Source organism: Gopherus evgoodei, chromosome 15 (genome assembly GCF_007399415.2).
Source record: "Gopherus evgoodei ecotype Sinaloan lineage chromosome 15, rGopEvg1_v1.p, whole genome shotgun sequence".
Classification (NCBI taxonomy): domain Eukaryota; kingdom Metazoa; phylum Chordata; order Testudines; family Testudinidae; genus Gopherus; species Gopherus evgoodei.
Genome location: NC_044336.1, coordinates 28,397,156 through 28,414,098, shown reverse-complemented (window position 1 = coordinate 28,414,098; position 16,943 = coordinate 28,397,156). Strand labels below are relative to the sequence as shown.

General features: G+C 52.1%; 1 protein-coding gene across 21 annotated transcripts in view; it reads right to left on the bottom strand.

The window, feature by feature from the left end:
• Positions 1–16,943, bottom strand: part of RBFOX3 (RNA binding fox-1 homolog 3) — a 414,255-nt gene that overhangs the window by 134,449 nt on the left and 262,863 nt on the right. Inside the window, exon 1 of one of the 21 annotated variants that reach the window (XM_030534079.1) lies at positions 509–519. The exons of the other annotated variants lie outside the window; for them this stretch is intronic. The gene's annotated coding sequence lies outside the window, so the exon portion shown is untranslated. Of the gene's footprint in view, positions 1–508; positions 520–16,943 lie in introns of those variants that run through there. 21 annotated transcript variants of the gene reach the window in all.

Genomic DNA, 16,943 nt, shown 5'->3' with positions numbered 1-16,943 from the left:
AAAGGAAGAAATCAGCTCTGCTCAGCTAGCCACCTGCCCCTCCTGACTAGACTGATCCATGACTCCAGAGATCACTGGTCCTAAGTACAAACTGACATGCATGCTCTGGCAGCAGCACAATGACCCTGGTTCTTGACCCACACTCACAATTCCAGTCCCAACCTTCCTCCCTGGAAGGCAATTTAATCCTGACCTGCAGCCTGCCTGCAATTCAAGTCCTGGGGCCCAGAGAGCTTTGGTGATGCCCCTCAATCCTGAGCCACAATGACCCCTCTTATATTTCTGTGTTGGGCCACACCTCCCTTCCCATCCCTTCTATCCCTGGGGATGCACTGTGGGCCTCTTGAGCTGTCAATTATGCCTCTGTGGCAGTTCCAGGACATATATGCAGGAGGCTAGAGCTGTGATCCGAACACAGGTGCCCTGAAGTGAGCTGACAGTGCCCTGGTCTACTGATACTGACTGGGCACTGCACAAACAGAACAACAGAGTCCCTGGCTCAAGGAACTCTCGATCCAATAAAGCAAGGACTCAACAGGTGGGCAGGCACACCGAACAGGAGGGACGTGGCAGGCAGGCTTGGCGACAGCAATTGAGGGATACAGACACTAAGTGGTTGGAGGGGTCTGACAGCCCTTTTTATAAGCTATTCCAGTTGCTCTTTATTTCCCTAACATTTGCCCAATTCATTTAACGTCTGCCTAGTCCCAAATTTTCAGCAAAAATCATTACAAATAGATGTTTTTAAAATTCTTCCCATTTCCCTTTTTAAAGGATCTACTGTGGATCCTCAGTTGTTCCCTGTCCAGGCCAGAAACGACCTCGGAGACACCCTGCTGGGTGCGACTTGGGAGAGAACAAAGACTCCTGCAAAGGTGAGTAGCTAGAGCACCTGCATGTGTGACCTCCCGAGTGCCAGAGACCTCACTGCTGCCAAGGAGTGTGATTGCTTGGGAAGTAGCAAGGGGGCTGCCTGGTCCTGCAGGAAATCTGGATCCATCTGGACTCCAGAGCAGGCATGGTTCATGCCAGGAGAAAAAGCTATCCCTCCCTCCCCATATATTAAAGAGGGGAGGAATAGCTCAGTGGTTTGAGAATTGGCCTGCTAAACCCAGGGTTGTGAGTTCAATCCTGGAGGGGGCCACTTAGGAATCTGGGGCAAAAATCAGTACTTGGTCCTGCTAGTGAAGGCAGGGGGCTGGACTCAATGACCTTTTAGGCTCCCTTCCAGTTCTAGGAGATAGGGATATCTCCATATATTAAAGACAGAAAGGGGGAAAAACAGCAAGAGCTTCCAGCCTGACCAGAAAAGCAGTTGTGATGGCCAGCTAGGAGAGAGAGACAGATCCCAGTAGCAGGAGAGTGGGTGAATCTCTTCCACACTGAGGGGTGAGGGTGCAGGAGGGGAAACATTGTTCTTTGGATGGACACACTTCTTCAGCCCCTTGGAAAGCTTGGCTGCTTTCAGAGAAAGCCCACCAGAGAACCCTCTGTGCAAGCTGGCTCTCTCAGGGACTCCTAGAGTCCCATTTTCCTCAGGATGGGAGGTACCTGGCTCCAGCAGTGCCACTGGCCAACTACCAGGGATGGAGGGGAGAAGGCCACGTCATTAGACCCTTCAACATAAGCATCTTTTCTTTAGCTCTGCAGGGGAAAAGGGCACTGAAGGGCTGTTTTACTGACCAGAGTGATGGCTCTCCCAGCACACAACTTGTCCTCTATAGCTATCAGCAGAGAAGCAGGGATAACAAACCCTGAGAGCAATGTGGGGCGCTCTCCTGTGAGGGTCACATGAATATCCCGCAATCCTTAGAAAGCTCTGACAAGGAAACATGCCCCCTAGGACTTGGGGGGTTGTGTGGGGTAAGAGGGGACAGTCCCAGGAAGCCCTCTTCTGGGGAGCAGCATGGACAGAGGACCAGGAAAGATGGAGCAAGCTGGCCTGCCCCCAAGTTCTCCAGCATGCAGGGAGCTGAATCTGATGGGCATGTTCGTGCAGACCCATCGAATGCAGTCAAAATCCACCACAGTCTGTGGAGGATGCCTCCTGCAGGTGAAGGGGCTAGGCAGACAGCAGCACACATCATGCTGCCCTCAGCACTTGCACCCTGCCATCAAGCACCCTTGCACCCACGGGTGCTGCATGCTGCCATGTCTATGTTCTGACCCCCAAGGTACGGAGGCTGCCCAGGGCAGGCTGTGGTGCTCTGTAGCGTGTCATATGACTGACCTGCATGCAGGTGCATGTAGACTGTTGTGGGCAACTACTGCCAGCCTTCCTAGAATGGGTGGGAAGGGAAGGCCATAGCCCCAGCCTTCCCTTCTATGCCCACAGGGGAGTGTATGTTGCACCTTCTATCAGTTCTGGGAGGCACTGTTCATCCCTGAGACCAACAGCCCCCAGAACACCTGCTAGGACAGCATGGCTCCCCACAGCTCCCAACACAGAGGCCTGCCAATGACCACAAGTTAGCTCCAGGTCTTCCCCTAGCTCAGTGATACTCAGACCTCAGTGCTTCAGGAGCCAAACTAGAAAACATTACCCAAAAGAGCCACAGGAGTGTGAATTCATTGCTTCATTTACCATAGTGCTGGGTAGTCCCATTTAAACAGCATGCAGGGAACTAGTTAGTTTTTATATCTATTATTCGCACAGCAAAATGACTGACCAAGCATTATTATTTTATCAACTACAATTGGTTAACAACATAGTAAAAACATCCTGATTGGTTAATAACTTAGATTGGTTACTAATGAAATCACGCAGTGATTTAATACCATGTGCTGCAAAGAGCCACAAGAGAGACATTAAAGAGCCACTGGCGGCCCACAAGCCTCAGCCTAGTCACTGCCCTACCACTTGCCACCGCTGTTCTCTTAGGCTAGGAGTACATGGCACCATTTGGGGCAGGGGGTAGTGTAAGTTAAGGCACCACAAGAGACCATGCGCCAGTTTCTTCTGGCCCTACGGTGCTTTGGGTGCTTGCACTGCTGTTCATAGTGTGATAGCCCTCGCTACACGTGCCTTGGTGATGAGCTGTGCTCTCCAGCCCACTGGGTTTTTACCAAGCACCCAGCACTAGAATCACAGAATATCAGGGTTGGAAGGAACCTCAGGAGGTCATCTAGTCCCACCCCCTACTCAAAGCAGGACCAATCCCCAACTAAATCATCCCAGTCAGGGCTTTGTCAAGCCGGGCCTTAAAAGCCTCTAAGGAAGGAGATTCCACCACCTCCGTAGGGAACCCATTCCAGAGCTTCACCACCCTCCTAGTGAAATAGTTTTTCCTAATATCCAACCTAAACCTCCCCCACTGCAACTTGAGACCATTGCTTCTTGTTCTGTGATCTGCTACCACTGAGAACAGTCTAGATCCATCCACTTTGGAACCCCCTTTCAGGTAGTTGAAAGCAGCTGTCAAATCCCCCCTCATTCTTCTCTTCTGCAGACTAAACAATCCCAGTTCCCTCAGCCTCTCCTCATAAGTCATGTGCTCCAGGCCCCTAATCATTTTTGTTGCCCTCCACTGGACTCTTTCCAATTTTTCCACATCCTTCTTGTAGTGTGGGGCCCAAAACTGGACACAGTACTCCAGATGTGGCCTCACCAGTGCCAAATAGAGGGGAATGATCACATCCTTCGATCTGCCGGCAATGCTCCTACTTATACATTCTGAAAACACAGGGGTGAGATGAAGCATAGATGCAAAGCCATCATAGTAACCTCAAGCAACTGGCTAAGCAGGCAGCAGAGAGGGGCTATTCCACTCCTTGGCAGCAAGACTCAGTCTGGCTCAGCCTCTCCCAGCAACACAGACAAACCTGGGGATCTCTCTGCAGGCATCTCTGTGAATCCCACCTTAGCTGCTCCTGTCTCATGGAAAATCAATGCAAAGCATCTCAATTAATCATGCAGGGGGCAAATTGATTAGGATCCTAAATAAAGTCAACATGGCTGTCTGCTTCTAGGGTAAGACCCCTTAATCATCATTTCATCGGCAGTAGGCTGTGGAACCTCCACTCATGCTGTTTCTGGGAGTGTGGAGGGATTTTTTTTTACTCATTATCGCTTGCAATTGCTAGAGCCAGCAGCACAGAAGCTCTTTCTGCTTTAAAGAAGCTAAATTCTACCAGAGAGAAACCACACAGCGGCATGCAACTGTGAGGCCCAACTCAGACCCATGGCCACCTAGTCTGGAAGCCTCCCCTGATTTAGAGGAAGGAGAAACTCCTGAATAACACACCTGGCCAATGATGTGATGCTGCCCTGGGGACAGAACGTTCCTTCCTGACAGTCCTATGGCCCAAAGCCTGAGATTTGATTAGCCTCGTCTTCATTTAAATTGCATACCTGCAAATATCGTTAGTGGTCACAATGGTATTGAACTCTATCTTTGAGAAATGCAGCCACAGTATTGGTCTCCCCTGCCCTTGGCAGCAGGGTATCCCACAGGCTACATAAAGCTCCATGTTCTTTTATTGACTGGACATGTGCTGGCCTTTAACTTCACAAGGGCCCTTTTCCCTGGCATTCTATGGGACACAAGAGCTGGTCAGACCTCATGATCTGACTCTTTCCTCTCTTTTATTGCACTGGGGAGACGTTCTAGATCATCCCAATTCCCCTGCCCTGGAGTTGAAGCATGTGCTGCACTCCCCTGTGGATCTGGGGCTGGGAGCCCTCAGGGCAGTTACACCAGGAAGGACTTTGGCCTATTTCCCCTAACTTTGTGTTTAAATCCTGCCTGGAGTCCTGACCAACTCACTTGCCCTTCTCTGCTGGATTCTCAAGAGAGGTATCTGCCCTGGGCATGCTGCTGCAGACTGGGATGCACCATAGAGCAATGTGATCTCCCAGGGGAGTTTCCCTAGTCTTGTCTATCCTTTGCCTCCTGCATGGCTGGTGTCTGTTGGGCAGGCAGACGCCTCCAGGCAACGTTTCCTCAGAGCTTTGCCACTGGCCATTACTTTCCACTTACCAGCTGCATCCTCCACACTGGCTGAACCATTTGCCCCTTGCATAGCCTCTGGGCTGTGTTAGTGTATTGGAAGAAGGCTTCTACCCCGAAACACTGTTTTCCTCATAATTTCAAACAGTGCCCTTTCCGGGGCCAGCTCCATGGCAGGGAGAGAGCCCTGACTTCGCTGAGAACAAGGGGTAGATTTTCAAAGCACCTAACTGCCTTACAAGCACAAATCCCATTGGAAACCTAACCCTTGACTCTCACTGGGACTTGTGCTCTGAAAGCACAGAGCTGCTTTGAACATTCCCTGCTAGATCGGATCCTTTAAGTGCATTGCCCACATGTTAACCCCCGAGAATCAGCCTCTGTTGCCATATCAAACTTCATGGTGCAGAGAGCCTGCTCCTTGCACCCACGTCTGGGACTAACTCAGGCCTGTACAGAAATCAGGTGGTTCCTCTTCCCCTGCAGGCCCCACAACAAATGGCTGGAAAAAGCAGCTATTGGTGTCATTAATAAATTGGGCCCCAATGTATCATCCAGCCAGTGAATACAGGGGGAGCTCGTCACCCCAAGTTGTTTTTGCACCAGCAGGGCTGGCAATTCCCTGTTTTCTTTTCATGCATTTGGCTCACCTGAGCTGGGGTCTATCAGGCCATGTCTACATCTAAAATTTTGCAGCGCTGGTTGTTACAGCTGTATTAGTACAGCTGTATAGGGCCAGCGCTGCAGAGTGGCCACACTTACAGCAACCAGCGCTGCAAGTGGTGTTAGATGTGGCCACACTGCAGCGCTGTTGGGCGGCTTCAAGGGGGGTTCGGGGAACGCGAGAGCAAACCGGGAAAGGAGACCAGCTTCGCCGCGGTTTGCTCTCGCGTTCCCCGAACCACCCTGCAAACCGCAGGGAAGGAGACCTGCTTGTTCGGGGAACGCGAGAGCAAACCGCGGCGAAGCTGGTCTCCTTTCCCGGTTTGCTCTCTCGTTCCCCGAACCCCCGAGCAAGCAGGTCTCCTTCCCTGCGGTTTGCAGGGTGTTTGGGGTAACGCGAGAGCAAACCGCGGCGAAGCTGATCTCCTTTCCCGGTTTGCTCTCGCGTTCCCCGAACCACCCTGCAAACCTCAGGGAAGGAGACCTGCTTGCTCGGGGTTCGGGGAACGCGATAGCAAACCGGGGAAGGAGACCAGCTTCGCCGCGGTTTGCTCTCGCGTTCCCGGAACCACCCAGCAAACCTCAGGGAAGGAGACCTGCTTGCTCGGGGTTCGGGGAACGCGAGAGCAAGCTGGGGAAGGAGACCAGTTTGATTACCAGAGGCTTCCTCAGGTATGCTGGGATACCTGCTTATTCCACGGAGGTCAAGAAAAGCGCTGGTAAGTGTCTATACTTGATTACCAGCGCTGGATCACCAGCGCTGGATCCTCTACACCCGAGACAAAACGGGAGTACGGCCAGCGCTGCAAACAGGGAGTTGCGGCGCTGGTGGTGCCCTGCAGATGTGTACACCTCCTAAGTTGCAGCGCTGCAACTCCCTCACCAGCGCTGCAACTTTCTGATGTAGACAAGCCCTCAGACACAACAATCTCCCTGTAACCAAAGACAGGCAACTAGCCCTGAGGCTATCATCAGTGCTCTGCTGCCCAGCTGGCCTGTATCTCTGGTGTCCCTGGGACAGGGGAGGGAGTGCAGGATTCCTCCTGCGGGAGGGCGAGGGAGGGGCTGGGTCTGTCTGGAAGGCTTGGCTCCAGGGCTCCTGTGGGCTGCCCTCGAGCAGGTTATCTCAGTAACACTGGAATTAAAGTACCTGTAGCACAAAGAGATTGTCACTTTATTTCTTGCTGACATGTCATGGAACTCGAACTCAAGAGCTGATTGATTCTTTCCTCTGCTAGATAATGAACATAAAGTAGAGAGGGGGTGACGAGCTAGCACTGATTCCCCCCTGGAGACACAGGGGAACCCACGGCCTGATACCACACAGCCAATTTCAGAGGTGAGTCGATTGCCCGAAGCCATGTCAGGGTCTCCATTTCCCACTGAGATGTGTGTGGAACTCTGCTCAGTGCAGTGCGCAGGCACTAGCTATGGAGGAGCGCTGCTTGACCAAGGCCAGACGCCATAGTGGGCACAGTGCTGATGGTCTGTCTAGAGGGGATGTCTGCACTGCAGCTGGGAGGTGGGATTCCCAGCACCTCTGCTCGAGCTAGTGCACTAAAACTAGCAGTGTGGATGCTGTGGCAGCTGCCCACATCCCACGTCCCAGGCTGCCTGAGCTCCTCGGTCCAGTCCAGGGGGCTCAAGGTCCAGACTGCTATTTTTAGCAGGCTGGCTCAAGCAGAGCTAGCATGAGTCTGTCTCCCCATGCTGGGAAGCACACCCCCCATTTGCTGTGCAGACATACCCACTGTCACCCCCTTGAACTTGGTTCGGTGCACTCTTGGTAGCGGACATGTCAGGGAGCCTGTGGGTGCCTCTCAAAGCCCGCTTTGCAGCTACTGCAGAATTTGCCCTGGCTCACGCATGTTATTTTCCACTTTGGATTATTTCACAGCCATCTCTCTGTTCTCTGGGGTGCCCTTCACGCCACCATGCCACTTCCAAACCCTGACCATGTGCAGAGAACAGGGAAACACTGAAGAGTCAGCAGAGCAAACCCCCCAACCCTGAGAGATCCCTGCCCCAGGACTCTTGCCTGGCTCCCTTGTGTACATGGCACAGTGCCAACTGAGGTGGATGTTTCCAGTGCAGTTTTAATTATTCATCCTCTAATTACAGAGATGGTCCTGAGGTTTGTCAGGCACTCACTGAGCTGCCCCGAACTCCTCAGGAGCTCTCCCACATCACTGGCCTCAGCACATTCTCCTCTGCCCATCAGCAAACGCAGTTCCAAGGGGTAGATTTCCACTCACTTGATTGCCCTCTCGGTGGTCACTCTTTCTGTTGTGATTACACTCCCATCACCACGCAGGTTCTGGCAGCCAGCCTCTGCCATGTAGGTCCGAGCTGGCTGGGGTACAGTGCAGTGTGGGACACATCAGGGCTGGGTGAAAGGAATGTGCCCGGGGCTGGATGAGGCCAGGCAGATGAACACAGGCTGCAGAGGGGTGGCGTGGGTTTGGAATGGCGATGGGGGCCTCAGTACTGGCCCAGTCTGGGCGGTGCTAGGCAGTTTTGGAATGCAGGTAAGGGTTGTGCTCCCCCGGCCTGGGACCAGTCTTCCCTGCAGGAACGGAGCACGCGCAAGGCAGAGCGCTTTTATTCCTAGGCCTTGTTTCACCTCTTCCTGGCGGTGTACAGAGGCCACATTAAGCCCGACGGCTCTGGGAGTCTCTCTTGAGCACCCCCACATGGACAGTGCTTGAGGTGCCAGTGGGGGCTACAGGTCCAAGAGGGAGGGAAGAGGGAGATGTGGGGCTCTGGAGGGTAAGGCCAGAGAAGGAAGACAAACGGGGAGAGGAGAACAGCCCTTAGCACAAAATTCCTGCTCCCCTCAGCCTACAGGGGGCTGGAGACCACGGAAGGGCGGCTGAGATCCGCAGCCCCTGGAGCAATGTCCGGATAAGAGCAGGATGCACAAGCAGCACATTTCCCTTTTTCATTCTGATGACACAAGGCCCAGCACAGGGATGGTGTCCCGAGCCTCTGTTTGCCAGAAGCTGGGAATGGATCACTTGGTGATTCTCTGTTCTGTTCATTCCCTCAGGGGCACCTGGCATTGGCCACTGTCGGCAGACAGGACACTGGGCTGGATGGACCTTTGGTCTGATCCAGTGTGGTTGTTCTTATGTTCGTGTGCTAGGGGAAGTGTGACTGGTTAACACAGGCTAGTACCTCCCTGCACCTACTGGCAGGAGTGCAGCCCCCTGATGTGTTCTCCAAAGAAGCCCGTCTTTCAGCTCATTTCAGCTAATAACACAGTGTGCTTTGCCAATAGACTTTCCAACTGTAAGTGAAATCAATTCAATTGGGTATTTTACTCAATTGGGACTCCTGCTAGCACAGCCGATTCCGCTGCCCGTCTCCCCTGAGCTGCTGAGATGGGAGCCAGCGCGTAGATTGCAGTCAGTCAGCCCTTTTGCAGGAATCCAGGGTTTGATCTATTCTCTTGTAAAGCATCCAAGGAGTGAGACTTCCTCCTCCCTGCTCTGCAAAGCCCTCCCCCATCGCTGGGACACAAGCACAAACGCAGGCAGGCAGAGGCACTGGCAGCTCTGGGAGGCAGGAATGGGACAGTGGGCGTTTTCTGTGGTGTTTTTATGAACGAGATGCATGGCAGTGACATACTTGACTGGGGGGGTTAAAAGGGTTAAAAGCTGCGCTTTGAGCAGAACTGGAGACGTGAGGTGCGTGTGTCACAACTGTCTGGGTGGAAGCAATGTGTCATTACAGAGACAAGGGGGGAGGGGATAAGAAGAAGAAGTTAACACATATTTCAAGAAGCCATTCACTTCACCTTGACTGGTCCCTTGAAATATGTGTTACCTAGTTATGCTAAACAGTCTGTACAAATCTTGTATTTAGCAGTGACACCCAGAGGAGCTTTCCCAGACCTGGAGAAGAGCTCTGTGTGGCTCCAAGGGTTCTCTCTCTCACCAGCAGGAGTTGGTCACATAAAATATATGACCTCCCCCACCTTGACTGTCTAATATCCTGGGACTAGCTTGGCTACAACAACACTGCATACAGCACGGAGTCATTAAAGGTCAGGCCATATCAATGGAAGATCCCAGAATTGAACTGGCACCTACCCAGAGAAAGTCCAACAGGTGACACATGTGAACTAAGCATGGGTCTGCAGGAGGACAACAGCTGAAGGTGATGGGAGGTAGGAAAAGAGCTGGCTTTTGGAGAGACAAGAGGGCTCATCTGGGACTGAAAGAAAAAGGAACAGAGACAGAGAGAGGAAACCAACATGGCTTCACCAGGAGCATGGCTCAGGGAGCCATGGCTTGGCCAGCATGGACCATGACTTCACCTTTGCTTTTCTGTACTAACCTAACGACTTCCCAATGCTCTGTTCCAGTTGGCTGATAAACCCCACTCTGTCTGGAAAGAGGCTGCCTGATGCCACTGCAAATTCTTGGTGATATGCATGGATCTCTGAAGAGGGCAAGAAGTCTCTGAACAGAAGTCTAGCTCAGCTGGACCCACTGGGCAGAGCTCACAGCGTGAAACAGGAGAGTCGGAGCCCAGAGACTCAGTCTCAGAGGGGTTGTGGTTGCGTGGCCTGTGTTTAAGGAAGAGTGAGACCTCTTGGGAGTCTGGAACGCCCTCCAAGGGACTGTTTAAAAACTCAGATCCTGGACATCCGTCACAAATGGCCACAGGGGTAAATTGCTAATCCGCCGAGAGAGCAGAATGGAAATGAGAAATGCATTCGGTTGTGCTTGCTACGAGTCAAAGGACCCTCCAACCACTCGTAGGTCTGTGGGGTCAGCACTCTGGGCAATGGAGCTACACGAACTCTGCTCCCATGACACCCACAGTGCCTGGTTACCCCAGTGCTATCCATGGTGTGCAATGCTGCTAGGAAAAGCCCAAAGTGCTAGGAGTAAGAGGGAAGTACTTAGACAGCCTTTCCTGCTCTATCACTAAACCCACTCTCAAAAGCATCTGCCATCAGTTCGCAGCCTTGGTAGCCCAGACAGGCAGCTGGCTGAGACTAGAAATTCCTCCTGAACTGCTAGAAACAAGCGGGGTCTGATCAAACTCCTAGCAAAGAGTTGCACTGTGTCCCAGGGTCCTGCTCCCTAGTCTCTCTCCTGGCACTTGACTCTACTGCAAATTCTTTACTTCTCTCACTGGGGCGGGCGGGGGAACCGCTCCCATTCGTGATCATGGCAGACAGTTCTTTGGACAAAACAGATCATAAAAGGATGACAAGGGTGCGTGGGCGGAACAGGGTGACCAGATATCCTGGGTTTATAGGGACAGTCCCGATTTTTAAGTCTTTTTCTTATATAGGCTCCTGTTATCCCCCATCCCCATTCCAATTTTTCACACTTGCTGTCTGGTCACCCTAGGGTGGAAGACACAAAAAAAGTCCCTTTCTTCTACTCATCTAAGATGTGCTTCCCACTTCTCTTTCCATCTCACCAGCCGTTTCCATGGGCTCTCGCCCACTCCTTTGCTGGCATATGCCAACCTGTCTCACCTGGGCTTGGGCTGCCATTCCCAGATGTTGTGCAGTTGGGCCCCTGCCTCTACAACTTGGCTGTTCCAGTTTGTTGTAAATACAGTTATAAATATTACAATTTGGTTTAATATTTAATATACTCAGGTTAAATAACCATTCCCGGCGCCATAAATAATCATTAACCGAGGGTTCTAATTATGCTGTGGGGATCCTGCTTCATGACTTATTTAAAGGGCAGACATTATTCCCAGCCTCTTCTCCCTTGTACACTGTAAATTAACCTGCAGCTCAACCTCTTTAGTAAGAACCTGATGGGACATGACCAAAAGGGATGATTCCATTTCAAGGGGTCTGCCAACAGAAGCCCACCAACTTGTTCGCTTACCAAGTACAGTGAGGAAGGAACATGACAGCAAGCGAGTGAGGATGAGACAAAACCTACTGTGCAAAAGGGGCTGGGGACGTGGGAGGAGCCCAGAGCAACGCAGCAGTGCGGAGAAGCCAGAAATTGGGTGCTACTCCAGAGAGCCTGTTAATCACTCTGTCAAGCCGCATGGGTAAGGGGGAGCAAACTTTGCACAATGACCGTCCATGGGCACAGCTTGCACACCTGGAACCTCATGTAAACGCAGCACAAGAACCTCGCCCTACATGCTCCGCACCCACAGCTTGGTGAGTCACTCACAGATGTGTGACTCTCTGTCCCGCTCTCTCCGTGCAGCATTCAGGGGTTTGCGCTAGAGAAGTGCAGAACAGGCCCCCAGAAAGGAGAACGGCTGCTCTCACCTGCCATTGATTGAAAAGGGATGAATGGTCACTGAACGAGGTGGCATTCTGTGATCACCACTGACTAGTGGTGTAAACCCACCAGGGGCAGCAAGCCAGGTGGGAAAGGAGCAGTGGGGCTAGTGTCCCACAGTGGAATACTTGGAAGCTGATCTATGTTTCCATCCCTGAGCGTCATTCTTCAGCTAGTTGATCTGCACACTCAGGCTGGGAAAGGCTCCACAGAGGCTGGGGGTGGAGGCAAAACTGGGCAGGAAGTGCTGGAGCAGTTGCTGTGGCACCCAGGATAAGGCCAAGGAGCAGGGAGGAATCGGGGTGATCAGTAGCTGAGTGGCTCCCCTCACTCCCCATGCAGAGCACCCACCCATTCCCCCTCCTATTGAAGACAACACAACTCCCCCTTCTCCCGATATCCTAACTTCCTCCCATTCTCCAACTCGCCCACTTCCCATGCTTAATACAGTGCTTGGTATGTGCAGGGGTCACCATGCGCCTCTGCCCCTCATTCAAAGTGAACGTCCAGTGCCTCTGAAACCCCCAGTAGTCTGGGAGGGGAGGGAGAGAGGAGGAGGCCGTTGTGCGGTAAGGGAGCTATTCTTTTTCTTAGCCTGCAGAAGCACCTTTCGCTCCTCTCTCTCCAACCATCTGTGACAACATAAAGCACAAAGGGCTCCAGTGTTCCCATGGGGCTCTAGGGCCCACCCTTATTAGCACTGGCCGAAGTGCCCATTCCTGCTCTCTGCCTTGAAGCAGGGCATGACAGCAAACAGACAAGAACTTCTAAAGCGTGAGTGCCATGTGCCGGACATACATGGACCCCTCAGATGCACCCCGTTAGGATGGAATCCTACAAACTCTGCTCTCAGGTACAGCCACCCACACGTCACACTGTGTGTTTCCTTTGCTTCAGAGCACACAGTAGCACCAGGCCCCACTAATAAGTATGCAATATACTGCTGCAATGAAAGAGACACTGGGCAGAGGCGCCTCCATGATAGCTGTCCTAGATCTCCACTCACAGCTTCTACAGCAGCCTTTACAAGGAGGAAGTGGCCCTGCAGAATGGGCCTGCTCACAGACTCTGAGCAGTCAGTCCTGAAACTTCTACAGTAAGTCCTGGAGCCCCCTCCATCCCAGAGCAGGACTGTTCCCACAGCACGGGATCGAGGTGTACTGTACTCTGCCTCACCCTAGGCTGAAGGTTTGCTAGGTACAGGCCATATATCCCTATGGGATAGAATGCAGAATTCTGTCAGAAACTGCATTTTTCACACCCCTTGACAGTCTTCCCTTCACTCTGCCCATCAATCCATCATACACATTCTTCTCCCTACCCCTGGGACTTACCCCAAGATTTCAGTCCCGGAGCAGATTCAAACAGCCACCACTAAAACAAACCCATTGCAAACAAACCTACAAAGTAATCAGCTACAGACACAGTTCCTTCTTTCCTCCCAAAACATGGGAGCGCCCCACAAGATAACATGGACAAAGGCAGAGGATAGCAATATTTGGCCTTGCCCCAGTGACAGCTTGAAGGTCTGAGAGCTCATGCCATGCAGCGCTAGAAATGGGAGCACGAAGCCACTAGAAATGAGAACCCCTAGCAGGTCACAGAGCAGATTCTCCCAGGAAAGCCCCAGGAACTGGATTTTAAAGCCTTGATGTTAATGTGCACAGAACATCTCACTTTGCTTATTTTTAATGGTCTCTAACATTGTATTAGGGCTAGTTTTTCTCCAAGCCCTGGGCAGTTGGATTCGTGATGCTCAGGATGACTGGCTTTGCAGGGAGACAGAGGTGAAGAATACTGTCAAAAGCTTTTTAAAAACTGCCTCAAATATTTCCGCAAGCATCTCTCTGTATAATGTGTGCCCTGAACAAAGGAGAGGGCAGCGTGACATGGTATAACCGTTCTGTGGCACTCACTGGAGGTGACTTGTGTCACCCACCCGTGAGTAAGAGGCCCACCCCCAGCACATGCTGATAGAGCCGTTACACCTCACCAACCCTTTGGCCATGTCTTCATCAGGAAAAGGTGCGGTTTTAGCCTGTGGTCATTAAGGCGTGTTATACTCCTGGGGCAGACAGGCAGATATCTTTTGGTTGAGGTGCCCCATAGTGATCACTTTGATCAGCAAGCAAATGTTAAACCAACGCTATCCCCTGCAGGCTTTAACTCAGCCAGTGAGCCTGGGTGGGGGCAGACGCAGCCCTGTCTCCAGCAGACCATTAGCATATGCTGCTTAGCTAGGGTTACCAGATAGCAACTGTGAAAAAACGGACAGGAGGTGGGGGATAATAGGCGACAACATAAGAAAAGGTCTCAAAAAATGGGACATCTGGTCACCCTATGCTTAGCTAATGTTCTAAAATCTCACTGTTAAGTCCTAGTCTAGATAAAGCCAAGTATGGTGAGGCTCTTACAAAGAAGGAATATATATGCATCCAATTCCTAGCGACAGACACTGCATTCACATGCTTAACCCCTAGGAAAGGCAGAGAGGGCAGAGCGTAAATCATGACACACAAGAACATTCAAGTGATCACAAAGCAAAGGTTCCGAGTGAGGAGATTAACAGTTCAGGTATGAGCCACTCGGAACTCTGCCCTCCACCTGTCTCTGCCCAGCCTTTCTACTGTAGTTCGGGATGCCAGTGTTTCTACCATTCATGGTATGAAGGTGCGCTCTGTACCCAAACCCAAACGCTTGGGTACAGAGCGTTTTTAGGGAAGCGCTGCATGGGTGGGGGTGGTGTTGGGGCTTTATAGCCTGGAGTCATGAGGTGAACATGAGAAAGTCAAGGATAGCATAGCTGACCAATGTAGGACACTTCTCCAGAGGGGTGCTGAGCAGGGGGCTGGATAATGGACATGCATGATGTGTGAGATGTTCGAGTCTATGTCCCATACGGACTGGGTGGGGAAGGGAAGGCTGTGGCCACACCCAGCAGGCAAGACTGCAGCTTGACTTTAGACAGAGTTTTTGAGTGGAAGAAGGCATGCCTGTTTATGCTTATAAAACAGCATTCAGCCCTGAGATCTAGTCACTCAGCTCTGCTTCCAGTGTCTGTGTGAAAGAGACACAGAGAGAGCTATTTGCATTTGATTATTTATTTTGTAAGGGAAGAAACGGTGGCCAACACTTTCCAACACGCACTCCCCTTGCTCAGAGCTTTCCCTGTCTGTGACTCACAGGAAGGCAGCTGCAACAGAACTACTATCCTGTGCTCAGTCCCCAGCCCCGCCCTGAGATTTCCACCCCACACTCGAGCAGTGAGAGAGAGCAAGGCCATAGTGTTTTCTTCCTCTTCTTATTTGTTCCCTGAGCTGGTATTAAAAGAGGACTTTCAGCCTCTAACTGGCAGAGAAGGTGATGGGGGGAGCCGGGAAAGGGGAGGGCTTTTATCATAAATACAAGTCTACTCTAAGTCTGATTAGAAACAATAGTAAAAAACAGAGTGTACAGGGAATTGGCCAGGGGCGAGAATTTTGAAAGTGCAGGGGACCTGAAACATGGAGGCTGACTGAAGTGCAAGAAAACGTCCATGTAGAAATGTTCCCCCACAAGGGATTTGCTGATGCATTACATTAAAAAAGGTGGTTTTTGTCCTTTTCTGTAGCTTAATTTCATCTTGGAATGAAAAACTACAAATGTGAATTGAACATCACTCTTCAGCCAGTCTGAGGCACTGCCTCGCAACTGGCATCTGGTTTGCTTAGCTGAAAATGCAACACCTCTCTCCTTGCTCTGAAGAACCGTTACCTTGTTGGTTGCATGGGGAAGTCTTTGAGTGTTCATCTATGGAGACATACACTACAGCAGGTCTGAGGGGATGTGCATATTAGTGGCTTCTCCACTCCTTGCACCCTTCCCCTACCTGGGGTGGAAACACAGAGATGCTTGATACCCAAATGGAGGAAAGTGAGCTCTATATAACAACATCCAGCGCTCCAATTTAGTCTCCGGGCTTGTCTACATCAGAAAGTTGCAGCGCTGGTGAGGGAGTTACAGCGCTGCAACTTTGAAGGTGTACACATCTGCAGGGCACCACCAGCGCTGCAACTCCCTGTTTGCAGCGCTGGCCGTACTCCCGTTTTGTCTCGGGTGTAGAGGATCCAGCGCTGGTAATCCAATGTAGACAGTTACCAGCGCTTTTCTTGACCTCCGTGGAAGGAGGAAGCCTCTGGTAATCAAGCTGGTTTCCTTTCCCGGTTTGCTCTCTCGGTCCCGGAGCCACCCAGCAAACCGCAGGGAAGGAGACCTGCTTGCTCGGGGTTCCGGGACCGAGAGAGCAAACCGGGAACGCCGCGGTTTGCTCTCTCGGTCCCGGAGCCACCCAGCAAACCGCAGGGAAGGAGACCTGCTTGCTCGGGGTTCCGGGACCGAGAGAGCAAACCGGGAAAGGAAACCAGCTTCGCCGCGGTTTGCTCTCTCGGTCCCGGAACCCCGAGCAAGCAGGTCTCCTTCCCTGCGGTTTGCTGGGTGGCTCCGGGAACGCGAGAGCAAACCGCGGCGTTCCCGGTTTGCTCTCTCGGTCCTGGAACCCCGAGCAAGCAGGTCTCCTTCCCTGCGGTTTGCTGGGTGGCTCCGGGACCGAGAGAGCAAACCGCGGCGTTCCCGGTTTGCTCTCTCGGTCCCGGAACCCCGAGCAAGCAGGTCTCCTTCCCTGCGGTTTGCTGGGTGGCTCCGGGACCGAGAGAGCAAACCGCGGCGAAGCTGGTTTCCTTTCCCGGTTTGCTCTCTCGGTCCCGGAACCCCCCTTGAAGCCGCCCAACAGCGCTGCAGTGTGGCCACATCTAACACCACTTGCAGCGCTGGTTGCTGTAAGTGTGGCCACTTTGCAGCGCTGGCCCTATACAGCTGTACTAATACAGCTGTAACAACCAGCGCTGCAAAATTTTAGATGTAGACATGGCCTCCTAGGATAACCCTGACTTGCATAGGCTGGGACTGAAGTAGCTGTGAGCTCACACCCATTCCCCAGAGCCACTCCTTATTTGAGTGCAGGATGCAGGACCACATCCTGGGGGCCCACTTTCCCAACTTACATTCCACATAG